Here is a 14397-nt window from a genome sequence, read left to right on the forward strand (position 1 = left end):
GTGAACCAATGGAAGGAAGACCTTTCTCTCTGTCTCTCTCACTGTTTGTAACTCTACCTCTCAAATAAATACATAAAATCTTAAAAAAAAAAAAAAAAAGTGACATGGGATCCAAACTTTGCCCTCAGGGAGCCTTTACTTTAGGCAAGTTGGAGGTAATGCTTCCAATTACGTTTCCAGATAAATTTGGTTTTGAATTCTTTTGTATTTAAAAATGTACAGTCGCACACCACAAGGAAATGAGTCGGCTTTTCTTTGGCGACGAATCATCAAGCATTTTAAAACTGAAACATTGAACCTGGACATGTGCCCAGAGCACCTGAGCTGGGCTTACCTGCAGCCTGGTGTTCGCTCTGAGGGAGACGGGAGATCAGTGCACTTCACATGACCGTGGGACCCACTCAGCGCACTTCACAAGTGAGGGGAAGGAGTTCATGAAGCAGTGCTGAAAAACAGAAATTCGAGAACACTCTATCAGGCATTCTGCACCAAACCCCAAACCCGGAAAGGTCTCATGAAAATTATCTGAAGACAAATGCTCAGGATCACTGTCAAAGTCCTACATGAGGGGCGGGCATCGTGCCACAGAGGGTTACCCACGCCACAGTGGAGTGCCTCTGCTTCCGATCCAGCTTCCTGCTGCAGTACAGCCTGGGAGGCAACAGGTGAAGACCCAAGTGCTAGGGCCCCTGCCACCCACGTGGAAGACCCAGCTGGAGTTCCTGGCTCCTGCCTTTGGTCTGGCTCAGCAGCAGCTGTTGTGGGCCCCTGAGGAGTGAACCAGTGAATAGATCACCGTCTCCCTCCCTCTCTGTTGCCCTGCCTTTCGAATTTAAAAAAAAAAAAAAGTTTTTTCAAATCCCAGAAGAAACACCTGTGGACTGCTGATTGCTCAGGTGTCAGGAAGGTGCAGAGGAAGCCAGATGTGTCCACCCCACCTGGTGTGGATGACATCTGCACTTGCCTGCTCAGAGGACAAAAGGGAGGGAGCCAGGCAGGACTGACCCCCACTGCTGGGGAGGCAACCTGGAGATAAGACCACCCACCACAGGAGCGGCTGATTGTTCCCCATGGAACAAAGCCATTTAAAGGGTTTTTGTTTTTTGTTTTAAAGGTAGAATCACAAAGAAAAGACCTTGACTAAAGTAACAGCTACAGAGGTTCCACCCCTAAATGAGATTAGAAGTTGTTCTCACAAGCTTGTTAGTAGGGACCAGAGGCCTGCAGGACAGGTGTGGCTTGGGGTGGGGTAGGGTTGGGAGGCTGGGAGGGGGCTGGCTGCCCCCTGGAGTTCCCCTGAGGGGCCACAAAGCCTTGACTTGTCCCTGAGAGGTGGAAAAGAGCTGCAGGCATCAGCAGGGACTTTTTAGTTCCTTTTCTGCATTTTAGTTTTGACTGTGCCACAGTGTTGTAACAGACTACACGGTCTGGGCCAGTTCTACGTGTGCAGCTCAGCAGTGTGCAGAGTTCACCCTGCGCACAGCCGTGCCACCATCCATCTCCAGAGCCCTTCTCATCTTGCAGAACTGAGCCCTGCTCCCACCACCCTCTGACTCCCTAAGCCCCACTTCCCCTAGGACCGGGCAACCAGAATCCTAGTTTCTGTCTTTACGAATTTGGTGACTCTAGGCACCTGTATGAGTGGAATCATACAGTATTTGCTGTAACTGCTTTATTTCATTTAGTATAATGTCCTTAAGGTTCATCCATGCAGTAGGATGTATCAGAATTTCTTGCCTTTTTGGGGCCAGCACTGTGGTATAGCGGGTAAAGCTGCCGCCTATAGTGCTGGCATCCCATATGGGTGCCAGTTCAAGTCCTGGCTGCTCCACTTCCAATCCAGCTCCCTGCTATGACCTGGGAAAGCAGCAGAAGATGGCTCAAATGCTTGGGCCCCTGTACCCACATGGGAGACCTAGAAGAGGCCCCTGGTTCCTGGCTTTGGATTGGCCCAGCTCCATTTTGGGAGTGAACCAGCAGATGGAAGATCTTTCTCTCTTTCTGCCTCTGCCTCTCTGTAACTCTTTCAACTAAATAAATAAATCTTTACAAACAACAACAAAGAATTTCTTTTCTTCTTAAGGCCAGGTAACATTCCATTATCTGTATGTACAACACTTCATCCGTCCATCCATCCATAGGTGTCTGGAGTGCTTCCATCTCTTGGCTATTGTGAACAATGCTACTAAGAACACAGGTACACACATATCTCTTCAAGACCCTGCTTTCAAATTTTTTCAGTTATACAACCCAGAAATGCAACTGCTGCACCACCGAGTTACTATATTCTGAATTCTCTGGGGAATGGCCACGCTGTTCTCCATTGGAGCCACACCACTTCATGTTCCCATCAGTGGAGCACCAGGGTCCCAGCAGCCCACTTCCTCGCCAATGCTACCCTCTGGTTCGTTGACAGTAGCCACTCTCACAGTCACAGCGGGTGCTGGTTTCCACCTCCAAGGAGAGATGCTGAGTCTCGTCCTGGGCGTAGTGGCCATCATGGATCTCTGGATTTGAAGTTAATGAGAGGCGAGCAAGAGCAATGGACCTGAGTTCCTCTAATGCGGCCAAAGATGCACCTCCTGCCCAAGTCCAGCCATACAAATACCCTTTAAGTTGAAGGAGAGGGGGAAGCTACAGAAATTTTCCACTCAGGTAGCAGCATAAAATCTACAGGCTCACTGGAGTCCATTAAAACCGAGGCCAGACTCTCATTCATGCGGCTGAACCAGATGGCGCCTACGAAGCGGCTCAAATGGTAACTTGTGCTGGGCAGTGCTCCTGTCCCTAGGAGGGGACACACATTGGCTGCCTGGCCCAGATCTGAGCCACAAGAAGCCTGCCTTTCAAAAGGTAAGACCCGAGCCGCGGGTCGCTTCTCAGCGTCTTGGGGATCTGAAAATGGCCAGGAACCCCGCAGGCTGCTCCCACGGAAACCTCCGCAATACGGTGCTGAGAGGGGCGGCATTTGTTTACTTCCGTCTAGACCAGCGCCCAGGGAGCACCCTAAGGACAAGAGGCTCCTGGGTCACCAGGCAGCCCTCCGTGTGCCAGCGCTTCCTAACTGCACGGGCCCGGAGCGTGCAGCGCGCAGCACCCGTGGGACAAAGCTGCCACAGAGCGGCGCCTGTTCCAGCCACTCACAGACACACAAGGGCCAAGGTTCCAAGCAGTAGAGCGGCTCCAAGAGGAAGGCCCCAGCAGCGGGCTGCAAGCCAAAGTCAGCACACGACCTGCTTCTTTATTTCATGTGGTACGTCAGGAAACAGGCCACCAGCCCCATCCTTTAGGAGTGCTGGGAACCCAAGGCCGGAAACTCACGTCTGCTAGGATGCACCCAATAAACACCAAAGCAAGCACTCCACGTGCCAGCCGGTGACCCAGAGACAAATCCTCCCTCCTGGGCCTGCCCGAGACACTGAGGGGCAAACCCAGGAGGGTGGGTTTCCATCACTCCCACCCCGACAGGGCAGACAGGAGAGCCCAGGGGTTGACGGAGTGAGCAACAAAGTGCATTTTGATGCAGCAATAATGCAGACCAGTTGTTCCACGTGCCCAGTTAACTCTGGCAAAAGAAAACTTGAGCAGGAAGAATTTATCCAATATATAAATTTGTTGGCAGAAAGGAAAATCTCTTAGGGAACTGATCGTGCCTGAGGAGTTGGACAAACTAAACAGATGATTCGTCGGTTGTACGCTCGGTGTGATTTTGGTCTGGAAGCAAGAGAATAAATGGGTCAAGTTTTTGGCAGCCTCTGGTCCCCTGGCTCCTTTGGTAAGGAAATTTTCTGGTGTTAGAATTAAAAACCCTTTTGCTGATAGAAAGTGGGTATGAACACAAATAAATAAATAAATAAAATGGACTTCCCGTGAAGTCCTTAAAAAGGAAATGGTGAAAATGGGTGTGGGGTAAGTAGCATACGTGTGTGTATATATGTATATACATGTATATATGCATATATACACAGATCTACTATGTACACTAACATGGAGTAACACACATGAGGCATACTAGTGTGTAACAACACACAGGCGTGAACATGCTATAATCCCTACTAGGTATATGGTGTGCAACAACATGCACATACAAGGTATACTGATGTGCAATAAGGCCTCCTACTGACAGAAAAGGAAGTGAAGCCACACTGGGAAAAAGTGAGATAAATAAGATGTCGTGCACTTAACCAACACTGCACACTGTGTTACATTCTGTGATTACTGATTGAATAATTACAATACGATAGTGGAATCTTTTTAGATTGACCACAATCCATGAAGCTAAACATCAACCCCCCCCCCAAAAAAAAAAACCACCTCATTTTAATTTTTCTGCCTCCCTTCCGATCCCTATCTACATCAACGTGCTCGGTAGCTTTTTAAGCTGCATTCAGAACCACGAAGGGGAGCTTTTCTCACACTGTGACCAAGCCCCTGCCCATAAGTGCCCAGCGAAGTACAGGAATCCCAGACATCCGCCAGCAGTCCCCACAGCCACTGCACCCCCCTGGGTCCCAGAGAAAGAAAAGCTCAGAAGGAAAGTCAAGATGTACCTTTTCTTCACTTGCCGTCAGTCTGTGCTAGAATCCCAAGGTCTCTGCTTGCTCGGAGTAGAGCATCCGCAGCAAACACCAGAACCCTCCCCACCTTGCCTGCCGGCAGGGGTGACAGGTGACAGCAAACAGAGTGCAGGCACAGGGCCCCCACACAGCAGCAGACGGATGGCCACACAAGATGGAGGAAGGTCGAGTTATAGCACCAGGGTATACCAAAGGCCTCACGTGGCTCCAGGGAGATTTTTATACTGAATTTGCCCGGGGCAAATGCCTCAGAGGGTGTTAATAGCCAGATAAGAAAAGGGTTGGCTAGGGTTAACCCTAACATTTGTGGTGGGTGGTGCGGCCAGATTGGGGGTGGGGAAGGCTTCTATCACTAAAGAGGGAAGTCTGAGAATTCTGGTCTGGCTTGTGTCAGAGGGCTGGGGTTAAGACCGGCTTCTGTCTCTGTAATGGCACGTGTCTCAGGCAAACGACTTGCACTTTCTGGATTTCATTTTCCCCATTTGCAACTTGAGGATAAAAATACTGTCCCACCTAGCTCATATACTGAGAATCAAGTGTGGAAATATATGCAAAACTACAGAAAAAAAAACAAAAACTGAAATGCAAGAGTGCTATTATTAAATTTTAGTTCTATATCTTCTATATTACGAGATCAGATCTTATAACCACTCATCATTTCAGATATTACACTATTAGTTATTGTGTTAAATATATTTTTTATAGATAAGCATATTGTATTTATGTATAGGCAAATTAGGGCTCTTCTAAGATCTACTGTTAGTGTCTGATTTTGTTTAGTTGCTCAAATTACTACTGTTAGTAAAATGGCACAGTCCCAACACCATCCTAGGTGCTAGCCACCGCCACCATTGCTGGAAGCCAGGTAGCCACATGGCCCAACCACCGGTGTCAGCCCCACCCCCATCCTAATGGGATTTGCTGCTCCTACTTCCCTGCCTACACATCCTCTCCCCTCCTGGCAAAGTTTCTGAACACGTGGCTCTCTCTCTCTGTCTCCTGATCTTTGTGTGTGTGTGTCTCTCTCTCTATCTCTTGATCTCTCTTAAGCTCTCCTTCTCCCTCTTTTCCTTCTTTGCCCCTTCCCTTCAGTCTGTCGGGTTTCCCCTAATAAACCCTGTCCCTTACTCCAGTGTTTGGTGTGCTCTGTGGCGGCCTTACCATTATAGCATATACAACTACTGAATGTGTAAGAGAAGTGTCAAGGAAAACAATAGCAAGATCCAAGCACTTGCGTTATTAGAAATACATATTAGAAAAATGTAAAAAGTCACCCGAGTGCTCATCAAACGAGTCACATTAGCCAAAAGCAGTCATCCCCAATTAGGGGGTTTTTTCCCCCAGGTGACACTGGCATGTCCCAAAATATTTTTGGTGTCACACTGGGGTCGTGTGCTGGCATGTAGTATGTATAGGCCAAGGAAGCTGCTAAGCAGCCCACAAAACACAGGACGGCCCCACAACAAACAAGGATCTGGCCCAACACACCACGAGTGCTGAAGCTCGGAAACGCTGCCTTAAACTTTTACTATTTGCCCATGTCACTAAAAATGCTAAGACGCAAAGAGAAAAATGCCTAAAAATATAAAACGAAAGTACGCAACTCTGCCAAGGGCCCAAACTTACAACAACAACAACAACAACAAAATCTGTAAATATTATCAGAATCTGCTTCTCTCCTGCTGAGTCAATGAACTCTACTTGGAAAGCATGAATTGGGTACCAGGCCATAAAGGAGCTCAGTTCTAATTGTAGGGAGCTTTGAACGCAATGTGGAGAAGGGCTAGGCAAGGGGACAGCTGGTCTTCCTGGGAACAGCGCTAAGGAGGTAAAACTCCCACCACTAGAGTGCAGAAAGCAAGCTGCTGCGGGCAGCTAAGATCCACTGTGGGGCCCCACTAGTTGTCTGCAGCTCGGCAGGACTCCTTCCAAACCCCTATTAGCAGATGAGTGGATGCGCTGATCTGCAGGAGGTCTGTAGAGAGAAGCTTAGAAGCTTGGCTGGTGTTCACCAGGGGGAAAGTAACAAATTCCACAGAGGCAACAGCATCACCTTAGTCAGTCTATACAAGGAGGATCTCAGAACTCACACCTGTTTTAAAAAAAAAAAATTCAAACATTTGCAATATTACTTATCACTTAACAGAAGTGATCAAACTATGGATCATGGCCCCTTTCTCAGCCTTTTTATTTATTTATTTATTTTTTTGACAGGCAAAGTTAGACAGTGAGAGAGAGAGTCAGAGAGAAAGGTCTTCCTTCCGTTGGTTCACCCCTCAAATGGCCGCCATGGCCGGCGCTGTGCTGATCCGAAGCCAGGAGCCAGGTGCTTCTCCTGGTCTCCCATGCGGGTGCAGGGCCTAAGCACTTGCCTTCCTGGGCCACAGCAGAGAGCTGGACTGGAAGAGGAGCAACCAGGACAGAATCCGGCGCCCCAACCAGGACTAGAACCCGGGGTACCTGCGCTGCAGGTGGAGGATTAGCCTAGTGAGCCATGGCGCCAGCCCTTTTTCCAGCCTTTTTAAAGTCTTATTTTATTTATTTGAAAGGCAGAGTTATAGAAACCAGGAGCCAAACTTTATCTGGGTCTCCCACATGGGTGCAGGGGCCCAAGCACTTGGGCCATCCTCCGCTGCTTTCCCAGGCACATTAGTAGGGATGCTGGATCAGAAGTGGAGCAGCCGGGACTCAAACCGGCACCCAGAGGGGATACTGGCTCTGCAGACGGTGGCTTAACCCATTACACCACAGCACTGGCCCAGAGAAGCGAGTCTTTAAGGATGCAAGGGATTCCGCCTGATGAAGAAAGACAAGACGGCCATTTCAGGGAAGGGACTTGGCTCGGGAGAGCAGTACAGACAGCTACGAGGTCCTCGTCACCAGACTCAGGAGTAGATAACAACTTGATGGCCAGGACTGTCCCAAGGGGTTTTGTTTAGGGGAATTCCAGGTCCAGGCAGGGGAATTCCAACTCCAGGACAGAAAGTCAGCACCACTGGCACTCGGCCATCACAGACATTCCCTGGAGAGTACAGTATTGCTGACCAACCAGGAACTGGGACACAAGCTAAGTGTGTAACTGAACCAAGTAACCACTGTGACTCCAACCAGCTCCTTATCCCCGGCGGGAGGCCCACGTGCAGCTGCCCCCATTCTCTGTCCCCCTTATTGCCTTCCTTATGGCCTCCTTAAAAACCCCAAGGCGTCCTCATTCAGCAGGATGAAGTTTTGCAGATGTGAGCCTGCTACCTTCCCATCCCTCAACAGGCTAACCGTCCCTTTACCCTCAAACCCTGTCCTTGTCATTTTGATGCGACACCATAGACATGGACCAAACTGAGAGGAGGTAGGAGGCAGGAGGCAGAGTGAGGACAGAGGGAGCCGGGAGACGTTGACACACCTTGTCCCACCCCATCCCACTATCCTGGGCAACGCTACGGGATGAACCATTACGGAAGGTCCCTTTGGGACTCCCTCTCGCTGGGGAAGGAGCCCACAGCAGCAACAGCTAAGGACCCGTATGGAGGAGATCACAGGAGTAAAACATCTGGAGAGCCAGTAAGAGCGACTGTGACAAGCTTACCAGCACTGAGCCTATGAGAGAGGCGGCGAGGCCAACACCCCCGTGAGTGTCGCAGGTGCCTTTCTGGAAGGCCCAGCCAGCTGAGTAGCCCAGCTCCCTCAGAGCCACCACAGAAACTGAAACTATCTCAGGGCTTTGGCTTTCTGTTTTTGTTTCTAGAAAATATCTTTTCAAATAAAGTTACAGAATCAGTATAGTCTAAAAGGTAATAATCCAGGTAAGGATATTTTCCTTATTTTTCTTTCAGAAATGACCAAAATGCTTTTTTTTTTTTTTTTTGACAGGCAGAGTGGACAGTGAGAGAAAGAGAGAAAGGTCTTCCTTTGCCGTTGGGTCACCCTCCAATGGCCGCTGGCGCACCGCGCTGATCCGATGGCAGGAGCCAGGTGCTTCTCCTGGTCTCCCATGGGGTACAGGGCCCAAGCACCTGGGCCATCCTCCACTGCACTCCCTGGCCACAGCAGAGAGCTGGCCTGGAAGAGGGGCAACCGGGACAGAATCCGGCGCCCCAACCGGGACTAGAACCCGGTGTGCCGGCGCCGCAAGGCGGAGGATTAGCCTAGTGAGCCACAGCGCCGGCCACATTTCATACATTTTCATCCAGGCTCTCTCAAGCACAGATTTCTCCCGTTGAATACATCAAATGTTCCTTCCCGCTGTGCCTTTTCCCCAAGGCCACTGCAAGTCTCCCCCAGCACACGCCTGCCACCCAGGCGCCACCTCGGACTGCTTCACCGGCCACCGGAACCAAAGAGTGCACAGCGCCAGCCCCACTTTCAAACAACCCTCTTTTGTAACTTTCACGAACGGGAGATTCAGCATCGTTAGCGTGACTTTTAAACAGCCTCTCTTGTTCAACGTTCACAAGCTTCAGCCATTCCACCAAAAGCAAGCCCGACACGGACAAGCCTTCCCCCAGCGTCACCGCAAAACTCCCACGGAAGTTCACGCACCAGGATCCTAGGCTGCAACCACGGGGCTGCACCGCGCCGTCCACAAGGTGCGCGCGGCAGCAAATCAGAAGCAGGCATCGTGCCCCGGAGCCTCAGTCACATTCTGTCACCAGAACGCACAGTTGTGGCATTTGTGGCGACTGTGCCGAGTTATCCTTGGCGAGATGTTTCTTCATTACACACTGTTCCATTTCAGTTTAAAAAAAAAAAGAAATAAATAAATGAACTGCATCAATGGCACGTGCTACCTGGTTTTATTTTATTTATTTATTTATTTATTGACAGGCATGGTGGACAGTGAGAGAGAGAGACAGAGAGAAAGGTCTTCCTTTGCCGTTAGTTCACCCTCCAATGGCCGCCGCAGCCGGCGTACCGCGCTGATCCGATGGCAGGAGCCAGGTACTTCTGGTCTCCCATGGGGTGCAGGGCCCAAGTACTTGGGCCATCCTCCACTGCACTCCCTGGCCACAGCAGAGAGCTGGCCTGGAAGAGGGGCAACCGGGACAGAATCCGGCGCCCCGACCGGGACGAGAACCCGGTGTGCCGGTGCCGCTAGGTGGAGGATTAGCCTAGTGAGCTGTGGCGCGGGCCGCTACCTGGTTTTTTTTTTTTTTTTTTTTTTTTTGACAGGCAGAGTGGACAGTGAGAGAGAGAGACAGAGAGAGAAAGGTCTTCCTTTGCCGTTGGTTCACCCTCCAATGGCCGCCGCTGCAGCCGGCGCACCGCGCTGATCCGATGGCAGGAGCCAGGAGCCAGGTGCTTTTCCTGGTCTCCCATGGGGTGCAGGGCCCAAGCACCTGGGCCATCCTCCACTGCACTCCCTGGCCACAGCAGAGAGCTGGCCTGGAAGAGGGGCAACCGGGACAGAATCCGGCGCCCCGACCGGGACGAGAACCCGGTGTGCCGGTGCCGCTAGGTGGAGGATTAGCCTAGTGAGCTGTGGCGCGGGCCGCTACCTGGTTTTTTTTTTTTTTTTTTTTTTTTTTTGACAGGCAGAGTGGACAGTGAGAGAGAGAGACAGAGAGAGAAAGGTCTTCCTTTGCCGTTGGTTCACCCTCCAATGGCCGCCGCTGCAGCCGGCGCACCGCGCTGATCCGATGGCAGGAGCCAGGAGCCAGGTGCTTTTCCTGGTCTCCCATGGGGTGCAGGGCCCAAGCACCTGGGCCATCCTCCACTGCACTCCCTGGCCACAGCAGAGAGCTGGCCTGGAAGAGGGGCAACCGGGACAGAATCCGGCGCCCCGACCGGGACGAGAACCCGGTGTGCCGGCGCCGCTAGGCAGAGGATTAGACTAGTAAGCTGTGGCGCTGGCCGCTACCTGGTTTTAAACCAGCGCTTTCCCCACCCTCCTGGACGTGCACCTGCCCGACTTCCGCTCGGTTGCTGCCCTGACTCAAGAGCTCTTTTCTGTAAGTTTTTGTCTTAGGGAGAAGCTATTAGTCATCCTCAGACATTGCTGCAATTTTCCTTAACGTGTAGGATTCTTTCACAATAAACCTGGTAATGTTTCAGCTAACATCATTACTGAAACTTGTAGGAGAGAAGAGTAAGTAGTGTTAAGTACAGTTCAGATTTACTAACTTACACAAAGTTAAACCTATGGGATATCCGAAGTTGATGGACATACGAGGGAGGGCAAGTGTGCTGATGGCTGCCCACTCCCAGGCTGCCTGGGACACAGGAGCCCTGGGTGCAGTGGGTGCCATCGTCCCTATCTCACGGAACAGGAATCGTCACCCTTCCGGAGATCAAACCATCTGAGCAAAATCACTAAGGGGTATAGGGCAGACTCAAAACTGGATCTTTGTAGTCATTTTTAAAATATATGACTTATACTAATAATTCACAATTCTTCCATACTTTTTTTTTAGAGTTATTTATTTATTGACAGGCAGAGTGAGAGTGAGAGTGAGGGAGAGAGAGAGAGAGAGAGAGAGAGAAAGAGAGAGCTGGTTCATTCCCCAAATGGCCAAAATGCCCAGAGCTGGGCCGATCCGAAGCCAGAAGCTTCCTCTGGGTCTCCCATGTGAGTGCAGGAGCCTGAACTCTTGGGCCATTGTCTGCTGCTTTCCCAGGCCATCAGCAGGGGGCTGGATTGGAAGTTGAGCAGCCGGGACCCGTAAGGGGTGCCCACACTGTAGGTGGAAGCCTAACCTAGTACCCCACAGTGCCAGCCCCATCTTCCATGCTTCTTATCCTGAAATTTTTCTACGTTCTGTTGGAAATACACAATTTGCCTTCCACACTCTTCTTAGTGGAGTGGCTGTAGCCAGTTGGTGCCCCTCTCCCCATGAAACCATTGTGCGAGTCTTTATGGGGGCTATCCTCTTTGCAACAGGTAAGGCTTCCACAGTCTAGGACAGAGGGGTGGACATGAACAGAAAACTGAAATGATATGTGAGTAAAGGAGCATTCAGGTTAAAATTAAGTGATTGCACACTTCTGCTTCACAGGAACATTGAGCAAACAAGAATTCCATTTATTTGACACAGACACTTCATGGTCATCATCCTCAATATCAATTTTAATTTAGAATATGATGTCCCACAGGCTGAGGGGGTGAGGTGTGGCCATGATCTAGAAGCGAGGCAGGAAAGGATGCTCCTCAGGACTCAAAGAACCAAGGGGGCACCTTCCCAAAGCCTGTTCCAGTCCAGGCCAAGGCACTGGAACAGTTCCATAATAAACAAACGCATATCATGAAGTCAATTTGACACTCACACGTTTAAGGTAAAATTTCTCATTCATATTCAGCTGCTTCCACTCTGTCATCTGGCTTCCTTGGGAGGATGCACTTTTATTGATTGATGTAAAGATGATTCTTTTTTTTTCATTTTTACTTGAAAGGTAGAAAGAGACAGAAAGAGGGAGGGAGGGTGGGAGAGAGGGGAGGAAGGGACAGAGAGAGAGACAGAAAGAGACCTTCCATCTGTTGAATCACAACCTAAACACTTGCAATAGCCAAGATAGGGCCAGGCCAAAGCCAGAAGCCAGGAGCTCCATCCGGGTCTCCCACACTGGTGGAAGGGACCCAGGTGTTTGGGCCATCACCTGCTGCCTCCTAGTCGCATTAGCAGGGAGCTGGGCAGGAAGTAGGGTAGGCGGGACTTGAACGAGGCATTCTGATACGGGATGCGGGAGTCCCAAGCACCAACGTAACTGCTGTCCCAAATGCCCATCCCTGTTGTCACAAAGATTTACTGAATAGCTTTTCTGTCTCAGGCAATGTTCTGGGCCCTGAAAATACAACAATAAACCAAGCAGACCCTTTCTCCCCCAAAATCCCCGCTCTCCTGGAGCTCCTATGACAGTGGAAAGAGAAAGAAGCAACCACCAAGGACGATCAAGCACAGATAGAGGGAATAAGCATCGGCAAAACAGGACTGAAGGGGGAGGGGTACAGTGGCAGAGTTTCCAGAAGGGAGCAGAAGGAAGCTGACGTAAAGACTGGCAGGACGGAGGCCGGTGCTGCGGCTTACTAGGCTAATCCTCTGCCTGCGGTGCCGACACCCCGGGTTCTAGTCCCGGTCGGGGCGCCGGATTCTGTCCTGGTTGCCCCTCTTTCAGGCCAGCTCTCTGCTGTGGCCCAGGAGTGCAGTGGAGGATGGCGCGGTGGCCATTGGAGGGTGAACCAACAGAAGGAAGACCTTTCTCTCTGTTCTCTGTTTCTCTCACTGTCCACTCTGCCTTAAAAAAAAAAAAAAAAAAAAAGGACTGGCAGGACGAGAGACCGTGGGCATGCTGGGGAAAGAGCATTTTAGGCAGAGGTGACAAAAAGTGCCAAGGCCAACATGGCGGGGGCGGGGGCGGGGCAAAGATGACACCAGAGGGGATGAGAAGCCCACAGGTGCAGCCCAGAGGGAAGTATGAAAGACTCGGGCTGTGAACTGGGAACCTCATCGGTAGAGGGTTGTGACGGGGAGGGTTCATCACCGGACAGATGTTTAACGAAGATCTGGAACATGAGTGGCAAGGGGAGGCAGAGAGGACCTGTTGGCTGTGGCCGTGATCCACATGAGAGGTGAGGACGGCTCAGACCCAGGTTGTAGCTACTCAACCATATGCAGCTTGGACCACAGCCTGGACAAGCTCTCCACAAGGAAACCAGGGGCGGGCAAGGGGTCCAAGGAGTCCCTGGGCCACTGCAACAGCGGCGAGCATCCAGGAAAAGAGAAACCTGCAAAGGCAGGGAACCGAGGGCACAGTTGGCAAACCGAACCAAGGAAGGAAACCAAGAGAGAGCTACAAGAAAACAGTTTCAGGGAGACCGTGAGCAACAGTGTCCAATAAGGGCTGAGGGCGGGGCACCGGATTCAGCAGATTTAGAACACGGAGCAGTGCAGGGGTGGAGCGAGCCGGGATCAGAGTGTGAGGATGAGCTCAGCGAGGGTGCAGGAGGAGAACTGAGGCCAGGCACAGAAGGGGTCTCACTACACGGGGGGGGGGGGGGGGGGGGGGGGGGCGGGCAGCGGAATCAGATGGTGGCTGGCTGGGAGCAAGGCCAGGGAAGGGCTGTTGGGGTGGATGTGTGTGTGTGTGTGTGTGTGTGTGTGGAGAGGGGATTGTGTGTGTGATGCTTCCTTTCACTTGTGTTTACAATGCTTCTTGCACCTCGCAGGGGTGGCCACAGATGACCTGAAAACAAGCCTGTTTCCATTCTTTCCACCCAGAGCTTCTTCCCTCTTTGCCTGTAACCCCAGGGATGTCAGCTACTGCCTTCTCCGGTCCATAAACCCCACATCTCTGTAGCTCTCCTCCACACCATCTCTATTTTAGAGGTCCTGCCCTTGCAATCCTGCAGCCAGACACATGAGTGGTGGCCAAGTCCACAGCTGGAGAAGGGTTCTTCTCACTTTCCAGACTTCTAGAGATAACCAGGATTGTTTAGCCTTTATCTAAGTCCCAGGAATGTCCTGGATCAACCTCGTCCTGCTGCTATCTGGGTGCCCACCACCTCGCTTTCTGAGAGTATCAGTGATAACTCAGTCTATCACCTTGTACGTAAAGTTTAGTTTTCCAAAAGTGCCTCCCACGACACTCTCTTGGCATCAACACCAAAGCTCGTGGGCTGTGCTTCTGCCCCGCCCACAGCCTCGCTCTTGCAAGGCACAGAACCGTATCAAAGCTGAAGCACTCTGTTGGCACAGGACCACAAGGGAACCAGAGCCAAAGTCTGCGTCGAGGCTGGAACAGGAGCAGACTGACAGCCGTAGTCCAGCCAAGGCTGTTTCGTCACGCACCCTGGAGTAGCACACGAGCATCTCCAGTTCTCTCTGGCGTGATC

General features: G+C 51.1%; 1 protein-coding gene across 10 annotated transcripts in view; it reads right to left on the reverse strand.

The window, feature by feature from the left end:
- Positions 1-14397, reverse strand: part of TIAM2 (TIAM Rac1 associated GEF 2) — a 247572-nt gene that overhangs the window by 122919 nt on the left and 110256 nt on the right. For 6 of the 10 annotated variants that reach the window (XM_070073350.2, XM_070073355.2, XM_089332525.1 and 3 more), the window contains one exon: positions 335-445. The gene's annotated coding sequence lies outside the window, so the exon portion shown is untranslated. Of the gene's footprint in view, positions 1-334; positions 446-563; positions 804-874; positions 1054-4550; positions 4785-14397 lie in introns of those variants that run through there. The other 4 variants (XM_089332527.1, XM_089332528.1, XM_089332530.1 and 1 more) reach the window with 4 other exon arrangements.

This window comes from Oryctolagus cuniculus, chromosome 5 (genome assembly GCF_051225735.1).
Source record: "Oryctolagus cuniculus isolate XC-2025 breed Fujian yellow rabbit chromosome 5, ASM5122573v1, whole genome shotgun sequence".
Classification (NCBI taxonomy): domain Eukaryota; kingdom Metazoa; phylum Chordata; class Mammalia; order Lagomorpha; family Leporidae; genus Oryctolagus; species Oryctolagus cuniculus.